The sequence below is a fragment of the Oncorhynchus keta genome, chromosome 19 (assembly GCF_023373465.1).
Source record: "Oncorhynchus keta strain PuntledgeMale-10-30-2019 chromosome 19, Oket_V2, whole genome shotgun sequence".
Taxonomy (NCBI): Eukaryota; Metazoa; Chordata; class Actinopteri; order Salmoniformes; family Salmonidae; genus Oncorhynchus; species Oncorhynchus keta.
In genome coordinates, this window is record NC_068439.1 from 86,437,827 (window position 1) to 86,452,295 (window position 14,469).

Here is a 14,469-nt window from a genome sequence, read left to right on the forward strand (position 1 = left end):
GTATCAGGAGGTCGACGTTCGGAGGTCACGTGTGTATCAGCCTTCTCCGATCCACTTTTCATTTTCCATTTGTTTTTGTCTTTGTTTTACACACGTGGTTTAAATTCCCCAATTACATGTTCAGTATTTAACCCTCTTTTTTCCCTCTTCAGGGTCAGTGTGTATCAGGGTTAGTGTGTATCAGTGTGTATCAGTGTGTATCAGTGTGTATCAGGGTCAGTGTGTATCAGTGTGTATCAGTGTGTATCAGTGTGTATCAGGGTTAGTGTGTATCAGTGCGTATCATTGTGTATCAGTGTGTATCAGGGTTAGTTAGTGTGTATCAGTGTGTATCAGGGTTAGTGTGTATCAGGGTTAGTGTGTATCAGTGTGTATCAGTGTGTATCAGGGTTAGTGTGTATCAGTGTGTATCAGTGTGTATCAGTGTGTATCAGTGTGTATCAGGGTTAGTGTGTATCAGTGTGTATCAGTGTGTATCAGTGTGTATCAGTGTGTATCAGTGTGTATCAGTGTGTATCAGTGTGTATCAGTGTGTATCAGTGTGTATCAGGGTGTATCAGTGTGTATCAGGGTTAGTGTGTATCAGTGTGTATCAGTGTGTATCAGGTGTATCAGTGTGTATCAGTGTGTATCAGTGTGTATCAGTGTGTATCAGTGTGTATCAGTGTGTATCAGGGTTAGTGTGTATCAGTGTGTATCAGTGTGTATCAGTGTGTATCAGTGTGTATCAGTGTGTATCAGTGTGTATCAGTGTGTATCAGGGTGTATCAGGGTCAGTGTGTATCAGTGTGTATCAGGGTCAGTGTGTATCAGTGTGTATCAGTGTGTATCAGTGTGTATCAGTGTGTATCAGGGTCAGTGTGTATCAGTGTGTATCAGGGTCAGTGTGTATCAGTGTGTATCAGTGTGTATCAGTGTGTATCAGTGTGTATCAGGGTCAGTGTGTATCAGTGTGTATCAGTGTGTATCAGGGTCAGTGTGTATCAGTGTGTATCACTGTGTATAAGGGTCAGTGTGTATCAGTGTGTATCAGTGTGTATCAGTGTGTATCAGTGTGTATCAGGGTCAGTGTGTATCAGTGTGTATCAGTGTGTGTCAGTGTGTATCAGTGTGTATCAGGGTCAGTGTGTATCAGTGTGTATCAGTGTGTATCAGTGTGTATCAGGGTGTATCAGTGTGTATCAGTGTGTATCAGTGTGTATCAGGGTCAGTGTGTATCAGTGTGTATCAGTGTGTATCAGGGTGTATCAGTGTGTATCAGTGTGTATCAGTGTGTATCAGTGTGTATAAGGGTCAGTGTGTATCAGTGTGTATCAGGGTCAGTGTGTATCAGTGTGTATCAGTGTGTATCAGTGTGTATCAGTGTGTATCAGGGTCAGTGTGTATCAGTGTGTATCAGTGTGTATCAGTGTGTATCAGTGTGTATCAGGGTCAGTGTGTATCAGTGTGTATCAGTGTGTATCAGTGTGTATCAGGGTGTATCAGGGTGTATCAGTGTGTGTCAGGGTTAGTGTGTATCAGTGTGTATCAGTGTGTATCAGGGTCAGGGTGTATCAGTGTGTATCAGTGTGTATCAGTGTGTATCAGGGTCAGTGTGTATCAGTGTGTATCAGTGTGTATCAGGGTCAGTGTGTATCAGTGTGTATCAGTGTGTATCAGTGTGTATCAGTGTGTATCAGGGTCAGTGTGTATCAGTGTGTATCAGTGTGTATCAGTGTCAGTGTGTATCAGTGTGTATCAGTGTGTATCAGTGTGTATCAGTGTGTATCAGTGTGTATCAGTGTGTATCAGTGTGTATCAGGGTCAGTGTGTATCAGTGTGTATCAGTGTGTATCAGTGTGTATCAGTGTGTATCAGTGTGTATCAGGGTCAGTGTGTATCAGTGTGTATCAGTGTGTATCAGTGTGTATCAGTGTGTATCAGTGTGTATCAGGGTCAGTGTGTATCAGGGTCAGTGTGTATCAGTGTGTATCAGGGTCAGTGTGTATCAGTGTGTATCAGTGTGTATCAGTGTGTGTATCAGTGTGTATCAGTGTGTATCAGGGTCAGTGTGTATCAGTGTGTATCAGTGTTAGTGTGTATCAGTGTGTATCAGTGTGTATCAGTGTGTATCAGTGTGTATCAGTGTGTATCAGTGTGTATCAGTGTGTATCAGTGTGTATCAGTGTGTATCAGTGTGTATCAGGGTTAGTGTGTATCAGTGTGTATCAGTGTGTATCAGTGTGTATCAGTGTGTATCAGTGTGTATCAGTGTGTATCAGTGTGTATCAGTGTTAGTGTGTATCAGTGTGTATCAGTGTGTATCAGTGTGTATCAGGGTTAGTGTGTATCAGTGTGTATCAGTGTGTATCAGGGTTAGTGTGTATCAGTGTGTATCAGTGTGTATCAGTGTGTATCAGTGTGTATCAGGGTCAGTGTGTATCAGGGTCAGTGTGTATCAGTGTGTATCAGGGTGTATCAGTGTGTATCAGTGTTAGTGTGTATCAGGGTCAGTGTGTATCAGTGTGTATCAGGGTGTATCAGTGTGTATCAGTGTGTATCAGGGTCAGTGTGTATCAGTGTGTATCAGTGTGTATCAGTGTGTATCAGGGTCAGTGTGTATCAGTGTGTATCAGTGTTAGTGTGTATCAGGGTCAGTGTGTATCAGTGTGTATCAGTGTGTATCAGTGTGTATCAGTGTGTATCAGTGTGTATCAGGGTCAGTGTGTATCAGTGTGTATCAGTGTGTATCAGGGTGTATCAGTGTGTATCAGTGTATCAGGGTGTATCCGTGTGTAGTGTGTATCAGTGTGTATCAGTGTGTATCAGTGTGTATCAGTGTGTATCAGTGTGTATCAGTGTGTATCAGTGTGTATCAGTGTGTATCAGTGTGTATCAGTGTGTATCAGTGTGTATCAGTGTGTATCAGGGTCAGTGTGTATCAGTGTGTATCAGGGTGTATCAGTGTGTATCAGTGTGTATCAGTGTGTATCAGGATCAGTGTGTATCAGTGTGTATCAGTGTGTATCAGGGTGTATCAGTGTGTATCAGTGTGTATCAGTGTGTATCAGTGTGTATCAGTGTGTATCAGTGTGTATCAGTGTGTATCAGTGTGTATCAGGGTCAGTGTGTATCAGGGTTAGTGTGTATCAGTGTGTATCAGTGTGTATCAGTGTGTATCAGTGTGTATCAGTGTGTATCAGTGTGTATCAGTGTGTATCAGTGTGTATCAGTGTGTATCAGGGTCAGTGTGTATCAGTGTGTATCAGTGTGTATCAGTGTGTATCAGTGTGTATCAGTGTGTATCAGTGTGTATCAGTGTGTATCAGGGTCAGTGTGTATCAGTGTGTATCAGTGTGTATCAGTGTGTATCAGTGTGTATCAGTGTGTATCAGTGTTAGTGTGTATCAGTGTGTATCAGTGTGTATCAGTGTGTATCAGTGTGTATCAGTGTGTATCAGTGTGTATCAGGGTCAGTGTGTATCAGTGTGTATCAGTGTGTATCAGGGTCAGTGTGTATCAGTGTGTATCAGTGTGTATCAGGGTGTATCAGTGTGTATCAGTGTGTATAAGTGTGTATCAGGGTTAGTGTGTATCAGGGTTAGTGTGTATCAGTGCGTATCAGTGTGTATCAGTGTGTATCAGTGTGTATCAGGGTCAGTGTGTATCAGTGTGTATCAGTGTGTATCAGTGTGTATCAGTGTGTATCAGTGTGTATCAGTGTGTATCAGTGTCAGTGTATCAGTGTGTATCAGTGTGTATCAGGGTCAGTGTGTATCAGTGTGTATCAGTGTGTATCAGGGTGTATCAGTGTGTATCAGTGTGTATCAGTGTATCAGTGTGTATCAGTGTGTATCAGTGTGTATCAGTGTGTATGTGTATCAGTGTGTATCAGTGTGTATCAGGGTCAGTGTGTATCAGTGTGTATCAGTGTATGTATCAGTGTGTATCAGTGTGTCAGTGTGTATCAGTGTGTAGGGTCAGTGTGTATCAGTGTGTATCAGTGTGTATCAGTGTGTAGTGTGTATCAGTGTCAGTGTGTATCAGTGTGTATCAGTGTGTATCAGTGTGTATCAGGGTATCAGTGTGTATCAGTGTGTATCAGTGTGTATCAGTGTGTATCAGGTGTATCAGTGTGTATCAGTGTGTATCAGGTGTATCAGTGTGTATCAGTGTGTATCAGGGTCAGTGTGTATCAGTGTGTATCAGTGTGTATCAGTATCAGTGTGGTCAGTGTGTATCAGTGTGTATCAGGGTCAGTGTGTATCAGTGTAGTGTGTATCAGTGTGTATCAGTGTGTATCAGTGTGTATCAGGGTGTATCAGTGTGTATCAGTGTGTATCAGTGTGTATCAGGGTATCAGTGTGTATCAGTGTGTATCAGTCAGTGTATCAGTGTGTATCAGTGTGTATCAGTGTGTATCAGTGTATCAGTGTGTATCAGTGTGTCAGTGTATAGTGTGTATCAGTGTATCATCAGTGTGTATCAGTGTGTATCAGTGTCAGTGTATCAGTGTGTATCAGGGTTAGTGTGTATCAGTGTGTATCAGTGTGTATCAGTGTGTATCAGTGTGTATCATCAGTGTGTATCAGTGTGTATCAGTGTGTATCAGTGTGTATCAGGGTTAGTGTGTATCAGTGTGTATCAGTGTGTATCAGTGTATCAGGTGTATCAGTGTGTATCAGTGTATCAGTGTGTATCAGTGTGTATCAGTGTATCAGTGTATCAGTGTATCAGTGTGTATCAGTGTGTATCAGTGTGTATCAGTGTGTATCAGTGTGTATCAGTGTGTATCAGTGTGTATCAGTGTGTATCAGTGTGTATCAGGGTCAGTGTGTATCAGTGTGTATCAGTGTGTATCAGTGTGTATCAGTGTGTATCAGTGTGTATCAGTGTGTATCAGGGTCAGTGTGTATCAGTGTCAGTGTGTATCAGTGTGTATCAGTGTGTATCAGTGTGTATCAGTGTGTATCAGTGTGTATCAGTGTGTATCAGTGTGTATCAGTGTTAGTGTGTATCAGTGTGTATCAGTGTGTATCAGTGTGTATCAGGTTAGTGTGTATCAGTGTGTATCAGTGTGTATCAGTGTCAGTGTGTATCAGTGTATCAGTGTATCAGTGTGTATCAGTGTGTATCAGTGTGTATCAGTGTGTATCAGTGTGTATCAGGGTCAGTGTGTATCAGTGTGTATCAGTGTGGTCATCAGTGTGTATCAGTGTGTATCAGTGTGTATCAGTGTGTATCAGTGTGTATCAGTGTCAGTGTGTATCAGTGTGTATCAGTGTGTATCAGTGTGTATCAGTCAGTGTGTATCAGTGTGTATCAGTGTGTATCAGTGTGTGTATCAGTGTGTATCAGTGTGTATCAGTGTATCAGTGTATCAGTGTGTATCAGTGTGTATCAGTGTGTATCAGTGTGTATCAGTGTGTATCAGTGTATCAGTGTGTATCAGTGTGTATCAGTGTGTATCAGTGTGTATCAGTGTGTATCAGTGTGTATCAGTGTGTATCAGTGTGTATCAGTGTATCAGTGTGTATCAGTGTATCAGTGTGTGTATCAGTGTGTATCAGTGTGTATCAGTGTGTATCAGTGTGTATCAGTGTGTATCAGTGTGTATCAGTGTGTATCAGTGTGTATCAGTGTGTATCAGGGTCAGTGTGTATCAGTGTGTATCAGTGTGTATCAGTGTGTATCAGTGTTAGTGTGTATCAGTGTGTATCAGTGTATCAGTGTGTATCAGTGTGTATCAGTGTGTATCAGTGTGTATCAGTGTGTATCAGTGTGTATCAGTGTGTATCAGTGTGTATCAGTGTGTATCAGTGTGTATCAGTGTGTATCAGTGTGTATCAGTGTGTATCAGTGTGTATCAGTGTGTATCAGTGTCAGTGTGTATCAGTGTGTATCAGTGTGTATCAGTGTGTATCAGGGTCAGTGTGTATCAGTGTGTATCAGTGTGTATCAGTGTGTATCAGTGTGTATCAGTGTGTATCAGTGTGTATCAGTGTGTATCAGTGTGTATCAGTGTGTGTATCAGTGTGTATCAGTGTGTATCAGTGTGTCAGTGTGTATCAGTGTGTATCAGTGTGTATCAGTGTGTATCAGTGTGTATCAGTGTGTATCAGTGTGTATCAGTGTTAGTGTGTATCAGTGTGTATCAGTGTGTATCAGTGTGTATCAGTGTGTATCAGTGTGTATCAGTGTGTATCAGTGTTAGTGTGTATCAGTGTGTATCAGTGTGTATCAGTGTGTATCAGTGTGTATCAGTGTGTATCAGTGTGTATCAGTGTGTATCAGTGTGTATCAGTGTTAGTGTGTATCAGTGTGTATCAGTGTGTATCAGTGGTCCGTTTGTTACAACATGGGGAAGCTCATGAGGTTTACATCTAATTGTTGTATAAGATGAATGAGTGAGTATGATACTGTTTACACAATTTTACAATGTGATTTTGGACTGCTTAATGGAGGAAAACTCAAAAGGGGAATTGGATTTGAGCTAAATCACAAACTTTCCAACAGAGATCAATGCGACACACTGAGCGTAAATATATATATTGATTACAATTGTTCCCGAATGAGTGAGCGTTCATATGTAAAGGATTAGCATTTTAATTGTTATAATGATTAACTCTGTAGAGACTTCTTAGTCGACCCCCACACCTCCCCTTTTGTCTAACAAGCCGCCATGCCGGTTCAGCCCACTAGGGGCACATTCTCCTATCATTTCATGTAACCACATTTACCTTGTTTGTTTGTTTGTTTATGCATTTCTGTGAATTACTTAGTGAGTAATAAATAAATGATTGAAGACAATTGATGTATGGATGACTCATAGTGAAGACTGGGTTCGTGCAGATAACCAACACTTTATGACGTTTGGAATGAGAAGTCTATTGATCAGATATGAAAATATATGAAAGGTTATATTGGGAAATTATAACTTTGTAATCTGAATATTTTCCTTGGTGTCCCAATCACCTAGTTAATTACAGTTACATGATTATTCAGTTTAATCGCGTAATACTAATTACTGGAATCTTTGATGAAAACGAAGTGTTCAGTTTAATGATAGTAAACACACGACAGTGTGTATCAGGGTCAGTGTGTGTATCATGTGTATGTGTATCAGTGTGTATCAGTGTGGGTGTATCAGTGTGTGGGCTGTTTACAAGCCTTCACACACACACACACACACACACACACACACACACACACACACACACACACACACACACACACACACACACACACACACAACACACACACACACAGACACACACAGACACACACATACACAGTTACACACAGACACAGACACACACACACACACACACACACCACACACACAGTTCACACACACACACACACACACACACACACACACACACACACACATTCATCACATGAAATCTTCCCTGAACCTAACTCCACAAGAGAGGAATGTCCTTGTTTTACTACCCACGACAACACACACACACATTTTAATAATTTAGCAGATGCGCTTATCCAGAGTGATTTACAGTAAGTATATTAATCTTCAGATAGCTAGGTGAGACAACCACATATCACAGTATAGTTAGTATATTCAGATAGCTATGTGAGACAACCACATATCACAGTATAGTTAGTATATTCAGATAGCTATGTGAGAGAACCACATATCACAGTATAGTTAGTATATTCAGATAGCTAGGTGGGACAACCACATATCACAGTAGTTAGTATATTCAGATAGCTAGGTGGACAACCACATATCACAGTAGTTAGTATATTCAGATAGCTAGGTGAGACAACCACATATCACAGTCAGGGTAAGTACATTCATCTTCAGATGGGGGGGGGGGATTATTTAAGAAGCTCTTTGAAGAGGTAGGGTTCTAGATGTTTAAGATTATGTTTGAAGAGTTAGGGTTCTAGATGTTTAAGAAGCTCTTTGAAGAGGCAGGGTTATAGATGTTTTCAGAAGATGGGCAGGGACTCTGCTGTCCTAGCTTCAGGTTGAAGCTGGTTCCACCATTGGGGTGCCAGGACAGAAAGGTGCTTGGAAAGAGGGAGGGAGTGGAAGAGAGAGGGTGAGAGGAAGAGGGAGGGAGGGAGAGAGGGAGAGAGGAAGAGGGAGGGAGGGGAGGGGAGGGAGAGAGGAGAGAGGGTGGGAAGAGGAAGGGGAGGGGAGGGAGGGAGGGAGGGAGGGAGGGAGGGAGAGAGGGAGGGAGAGAGGGAGGGGGGAGAGAGGGAGGGAGGGAGAGGGAGGGAGAGGGAGGAGGGAGAGAGGAGAAGAGAGGAGGGAGAGGAGAGAGGGAGGGAGGGAGAGAGGGAGAGAGTGGAAGAGAGAGGGTGAGAGGAAGAGGGAGGGAGGGAGGGAGGGAGGGAGAGAGGGAGAGAGGGAGGGAGGGAGGGAGAGGGAGGGAGGGGAGGAGAGGGAGGGAGAGAGGGAGAGAGGGAGGGAGGGAGGGAGGGAGGGAGGGAGGGAGGGAGGGAGGGAGGGAGAGAAGAGAGGGAGGGAGAGAGGGGATGAGGGGAGAGAAGAGAGGGAGGAGGAGGGAGAGGGAGGGAGGAGAGAGAGAGGAGAGAGATGGAGGGAGAGAGAGAGAGAGAGAGAGGAGGGAGAGAGAGGAGAGAGGAGAGAGAGAGGGAGAGAGAGAGAGAGGGAGAGAGGGAGAGAGGGAGAGAGAGAGAGGGGAGGGAGGGAGGGAGGGAGAGGAGAGAGAGAGAGGGAGAGAGAGGGAGAGAGAGGAGGGAGGAGGAGAGAGAGGGAGAGAGGGGAGGGAGAGAGAGAGAGAGAGAGAGGGAGCGAGAGAGGGAGAGAGAGAGAGGGAGCGGAGGGAGAGAGAGAGGGGGAGGGAGAGAGAGAGAGAGAGAGAGGAGAGAGAGAGAGAGAGGGAGGGAGGGAGGGAGGGAGGAGGAGGGAGAGAGAGAGGGAGAGAGAGAGAGAGAGAGAGAGGGAGAGAGAGAGAGAGAGAGAGAGAGAGAGAGAGAGAGAGAGAGAGAGAGAGAGAGAGAGAGAGAGAGAGAGAGAGAGAGAGAGAGAGAGAGAGAGAGAGAGAGAGAGAGAGAGAGGGAGAGAGAGAGGAGAGAGAGAGAGAGGGGGAGAGAGAGGAGAGAGAGGGAGAGAGAGGGAGAGAGGGAGGAGGAGGATGGAGAGAGAGAGAGAGAGAGAGAGGGACACATTAGAGAGAGAGGGGAGAGATGGAGGGACACAAGAGAGAGAGGGAGAGATGGAGGGAGAGGGAGGGATAGGAGGGAGAGAGAGGAGAGAGGGAGGGAGGGAGAGAGGGAGAGAGGGGAGAGAGAGAGAGAGAGAGGGAGAGAGGAGAGAGGGAGAGAGAGAGAGAGAGAGAGAGAGAGAGAGAGAGAGAGGGACAGAGAGAGGGAGAGAGGGAGAGAGGGCAGAGGGAGAGAGAGAGGAGAGAGGGATAGAGATGGAGAGATGGAGAGAGAGAGAGAGAGAGAGAGAGAGAGAGGGAGAGAGAGAGAGAGAGAGAGAGAGAGAGAGAGAGAGAGAGAGGGAGAGAGAGGAGAGAGAGAGAGGAGAGGAGAGAGGAGGAGAGAGAGGGAGGAGAGAGAGGAGAGAGGGAGAGAGATGAGAGATGGAGAGAGAGAGAGAGAGGGACACAGAGAGAGAGAGAGGGAGAGAGAGAGACGAGAGAGAGAGAGGGAGAGATGGAGGGAGAGAGGGAGAGAGAGGGAGAGAGAGGGATAGAGGGAGGGAGGGAGAGAGATGGAGAGATGGAGAGAGAGAGAGAGAGGGACACATTAGAGAGAGAGGGAGAGATGGAGGGACACAAGAGAGAGAGAGGGAGAGATGGAGGGAGAGAGGGAGAGAGAGGGAGAGAGAGAGGGTTAGAGGGACACACAACATAAACTAGTGAAATGCAGTGTTGTGTTCAGCGTATTGTTATGCAGACAGAAAGCTCAGCTCTGCAGAATTTAATCAGCTCTGCTCACACACACGTTCTGGACCAATCTGAATGATGAAGAAGTGCTGATGCAGTGTGGGGAGTCGAGGCTTAAACTGTGGCACCCTATTCCCTACATGCACTACTTTTGACCAGGGCCCATAGGGCTGTTTAAGGAATAGGATGCCATTGGGGATTCATCCCTGACTTTTAAAACTCCCATAGTCCATTTGATTCAATCCCCTCGTTCTCTATCCTTCGTTCCATCTTTCCCTCTATCCCTCGTTCTCTCCCCTTCCCTCCATCTCTCCCTATCCCCCTCGTTTTCTCTCCTTCCTCCATCTCTCTCAATCCCCTCTTCTCTCTCCTTCCTCCACCTCTCCCTCCCTTTATAGCTCTTCCTTGCTTCGTTTGACTGCCAGGCTTAAACATGACAGATACTTCAGCCTCAAAAGAGAGTCCTCTGTATTCCTTCCCATGCTGCTCGTGGGCTGAGGCCCAGGCAGAGACCGATAATAATGATCTTAATTCACCTATTATAGACACGGCCTGTATCGACCAACTCTGTGCTGAGTGCGGCGTCACATTGATCTCTAGTCGGGAGATGGCACTGTCTAGCAAGATGAAACACCATTGTAAACACCGAGTTGAGAGAGCAGAGGATGCATAGCAGCGGGAATGTGGCGGTGCTGAAGAGGCTGCAGTAAAAACCTGAACAAAAATCGTAATAAAAAATTAGATGTAAATATACACTTCCTGTCAAAAGCTTGTACACAAGAAGTTCTAGAACACCTACTCAGTCAAGGGGTTTTTTCTTTATTTTTTACTATTTTCTAAATTCTAGATTATAATAGTGAAGACATCATAAAAATTATGAAAATAACACATATGGAATATTTTATATTTGAGATTCTTCAAAGAAGCCACCCTTGACTCATTAAAGTCAGCATTGCACATTCTACAGTGTAGAAAATAGGTAAACAAATGAAGATATCCGTTGAATGTCCGAACTGCCTGTTTTCTCTGGAGTGATTCTCTGGGATGTGGTCAAATTATCTTGTTGCTTTTTGTTCTATGTTGCTCTGTCTGTATGCTACGTCTTGCTTGTTCTATGTTGCTCTGTCTGTATGCTACGTGTTGCTTGTCCTATGTTGCTCTGTCTGTATGCTATGTCTTGCTTGTTCTATGTTGCTCTGTCTGTATGCTACGTCCTGCTTGTCCTATGTTGCTCTGTCTGTATGCTAGCGCCCTGCTTGTCCTATGTTGCTCTGTCTGTATGCTACGCCCTGCTTGTCCTGTTGCTCTGTCTGTATGCTACGCCTTGCTTGTCCTATGTTGCTCTGTCTGTATGCTACGTCTTGCTTGTCCTATGTTGCTCTGTCTGTATGCTACGTCTTGCTTGTTATATGTTGCTCTGTCTGTATGCTACATCTTGCTTGTTCTATGTTGCTCTGTCTGTATGCTACATCTTGCTTGTCCTATGTTGCTCTGTCTGTATGCTATGTTGCTTGTCCTATGTTGCTCTGTCTGTATGCTACGTCCTGCTTGTCCTATGTTGCTCTGTCTGTATGCTATGTCTTGCTTGTCCTATGTTGCTCTGTCTGTATGCTACGTCTTGCTTGTCCTATGTTGCTGTTGCTCTGTCTGTATGCTGTGGTCCTTGTTTGTCCTGTTGCTCTGTCTGTATGCTACGTCTTGCTTGTCCTATGTTGCTCTGTCTGTATGCTACGTCTTGCTTGTCCTATGTTGCCTGTCTGTATGCTACGCCTTGCTTGTCCTATGTTGCTCTGTCTGTATGCTACGCCTTGCTTGTCCTATGTTGCTCTTGTCTGTATGCTACGCCTTGCTTGTCCTATGTTGCCTGTCTGTATGCTATGTCTTGCTTGTCCTATGTTGCTCTGTCTGTATGCTGTACGCCCTGACCATAGATATCTCTGTTTTCTATTTGTTTAGGGGTCAGGGGTGTGACTAGGGTGGGTACCTCTAGTTTTTTGTATGTTTAGGGTTTGTATGTCTATGTTGGCCTGATGTGCTTTCTTCCCTAATCAGAGACAGCTGTTTATCGTTGTCTCTGATTGGGGTTCATATTTAGGAAGCCCTTTTTCCCACTTTCTGGTGTGGGATCTTGTCTACAGTTAGGTGCCTGTGTTCACCACTAGTAGCGTCACGTTTCGTTTGGTTGTTATTGTTTTGTTTTGGTGAGTTTCAGTTCATAAAAAATATGTGGGACTCTTTTCATCCTGCGCCTTGGGCTCTCATCATTATGACAATCGTGACTGAAGATCCCACCAGAAAAAGACCAAGCAGCGTGTTCAAGAGGAGCGGACATCCTGGGCTCGGGAGACAGACGAGTAGAGGACATCATGGACATGGGAGGAAGTTATGGCGGCGGACAGGATCCTGGAAGCAGATAGAGGAACGGCAACGTTCACGGCCGGCACGGAAACCCGAGAGGCAGCTCCAAAACATTTTGGGGGGACACGGGGAGAGGGCGGAGGCAGGGTTTAGACCTGAGCCAACTCCTCGTACCGTGGGGAGCGTGTGACTGGTCAGGCACCTTGTTATGCGGTGATGTGCACGGTGTCTCCAGTTTGCATTCACTGCCCGGTGCGCTATTCCAGCTCCACGCATTTGCCTCAGAGTGGGCATCCAGCCAGGACGGATGGTGCCGGCTCAACGCTCCTGGTCTCCAGTACACCTCTTCGGACCAGGATATCCTGCGCCGGCTTCTATACGCACTGTATCACCAGTACGCCTTCACAGCCCAGTGTGTCCCTTGTTTCTCCAGTATTCACTGCCCGGTGCGCTCTATTCCAGCTCCACGCATTTGCGGGCTCAAGTGAGCATCCAGCTAGGACGCATTGTGCCAGCTCTACGCTCCAGATCTCCAGTGCACCTCCATAGTCCAGTACGTCCTGTGCCTCTTCCCTTTTCGCCCTGAGGTGCGTGTCCCCAGCCCGGTACCACCAGTGCCGGCACCACGCATCAAGCCTCCAGTGCGTGTCCAGAGCTTCTGGCGACAGTCCGGGGTCCGGGGTCTCCAGTCCGGGGTCCGGGGTCTCCAGTCCGGGGTCTCCAGTCTATTCATCATGTCTATCTATCTATTCATCATGTCTATCTATCTATTAATCATATCTATCTATCTATTCATCATGTCTATCTATTCATCATGTCTATCTATCTATTCATCATGTCTGTCTATCTATTCATCATGTCTATCTATCTATTCATCATGTCTGGTTCTATCTATTCATCATGTCTATCTATCTATTCATCATGTCTGTCTATCTATTCATCATGTCTGTCTATCTATTCATCATGTCTGTCTATCTATTCATCATGTCTATCTATTCATCATGTCTATCTATTCATCATGTCTATCTATTCATCATGTCTATCTATTCATCATGTCTATCTATCTATTCATCATGTCTATCTATCTATTCTTCATGTCTATCTATCTATTCTTCATGTCTATCTATCTATTCATCATGTCTATCTATCTATTCTTCATGTCTATCTATTCATCATGTCATTATTCTATTCATCATGTCTATCTATCTATTCATCATGTCTATCTATTCATCATGTCTATCTATTCATCATGTCTATCTATCTATTCTTCATGTCTATCTATCTATTCATCATGTCTATCTATTCATCATGTCTATCTATCTATTCATCATGTCTATCTATCTATTCATCATGTCTGTTCATCTATTCATCATGTCTATCATCTATTCTTCATGTCTATCTATCTATTAATCATGTCTATCTATCTATTCATCATGTCTATCTATTCATCATGTCTATCTATCTATTCATCATGTCTATCTATTCATCATGTCTATCTATCTATTCATCATGTCTATCTATCTATTCATCATGTTCATCTATTCATCATGTCTATCTATTCATCATGTCTATCTATCTATTCATCATGTCTATTCTATCTATTCATCATGTCTATCTATCTATTCATCATGTCTATCTATCTATTCATCATGTCTGTCTATCTATTCATCTTCATGTCTATCTATTCATCATGTCTATCTATCTATTCATCATGTCTATCATCTATTCATCATGTCTATCTATCTATTCATCATGTCTATCATCTATTCATCATGTCTGTCTATCTATTCATAATGTCTATCTATTCATCATGTCTATCTATTCATCATGTCTATCTATCTATTCTTCATGTCTATCTATCTATTCTTCATGTCTATCTATTCATCATGTCTATCTATTCATCATGTCTATCTATCTATTCATCATGTCTATCTATCTATTCATCATGTCTATCTATCTATTCATCATGTCTATCTATTCATCATGTCTATCTATCTATTCATCATGTCTATCTATCTATTCATCATGTCTATCTATCTATTCATCATGTCATATCTATCTATTCATCATGTCTATCTATCTCTTCATGTCTATCTATCTATTCATCATGTCTATCTATCTATTCATCATGTCTATCTATCTATTCATCATGTCTATCTATCTATTCATCATGTCTATCTATTCATCATGTCTGTCTATCTATTCATCATGTCAGCAATACGTAACCGAATGAAGCAATACC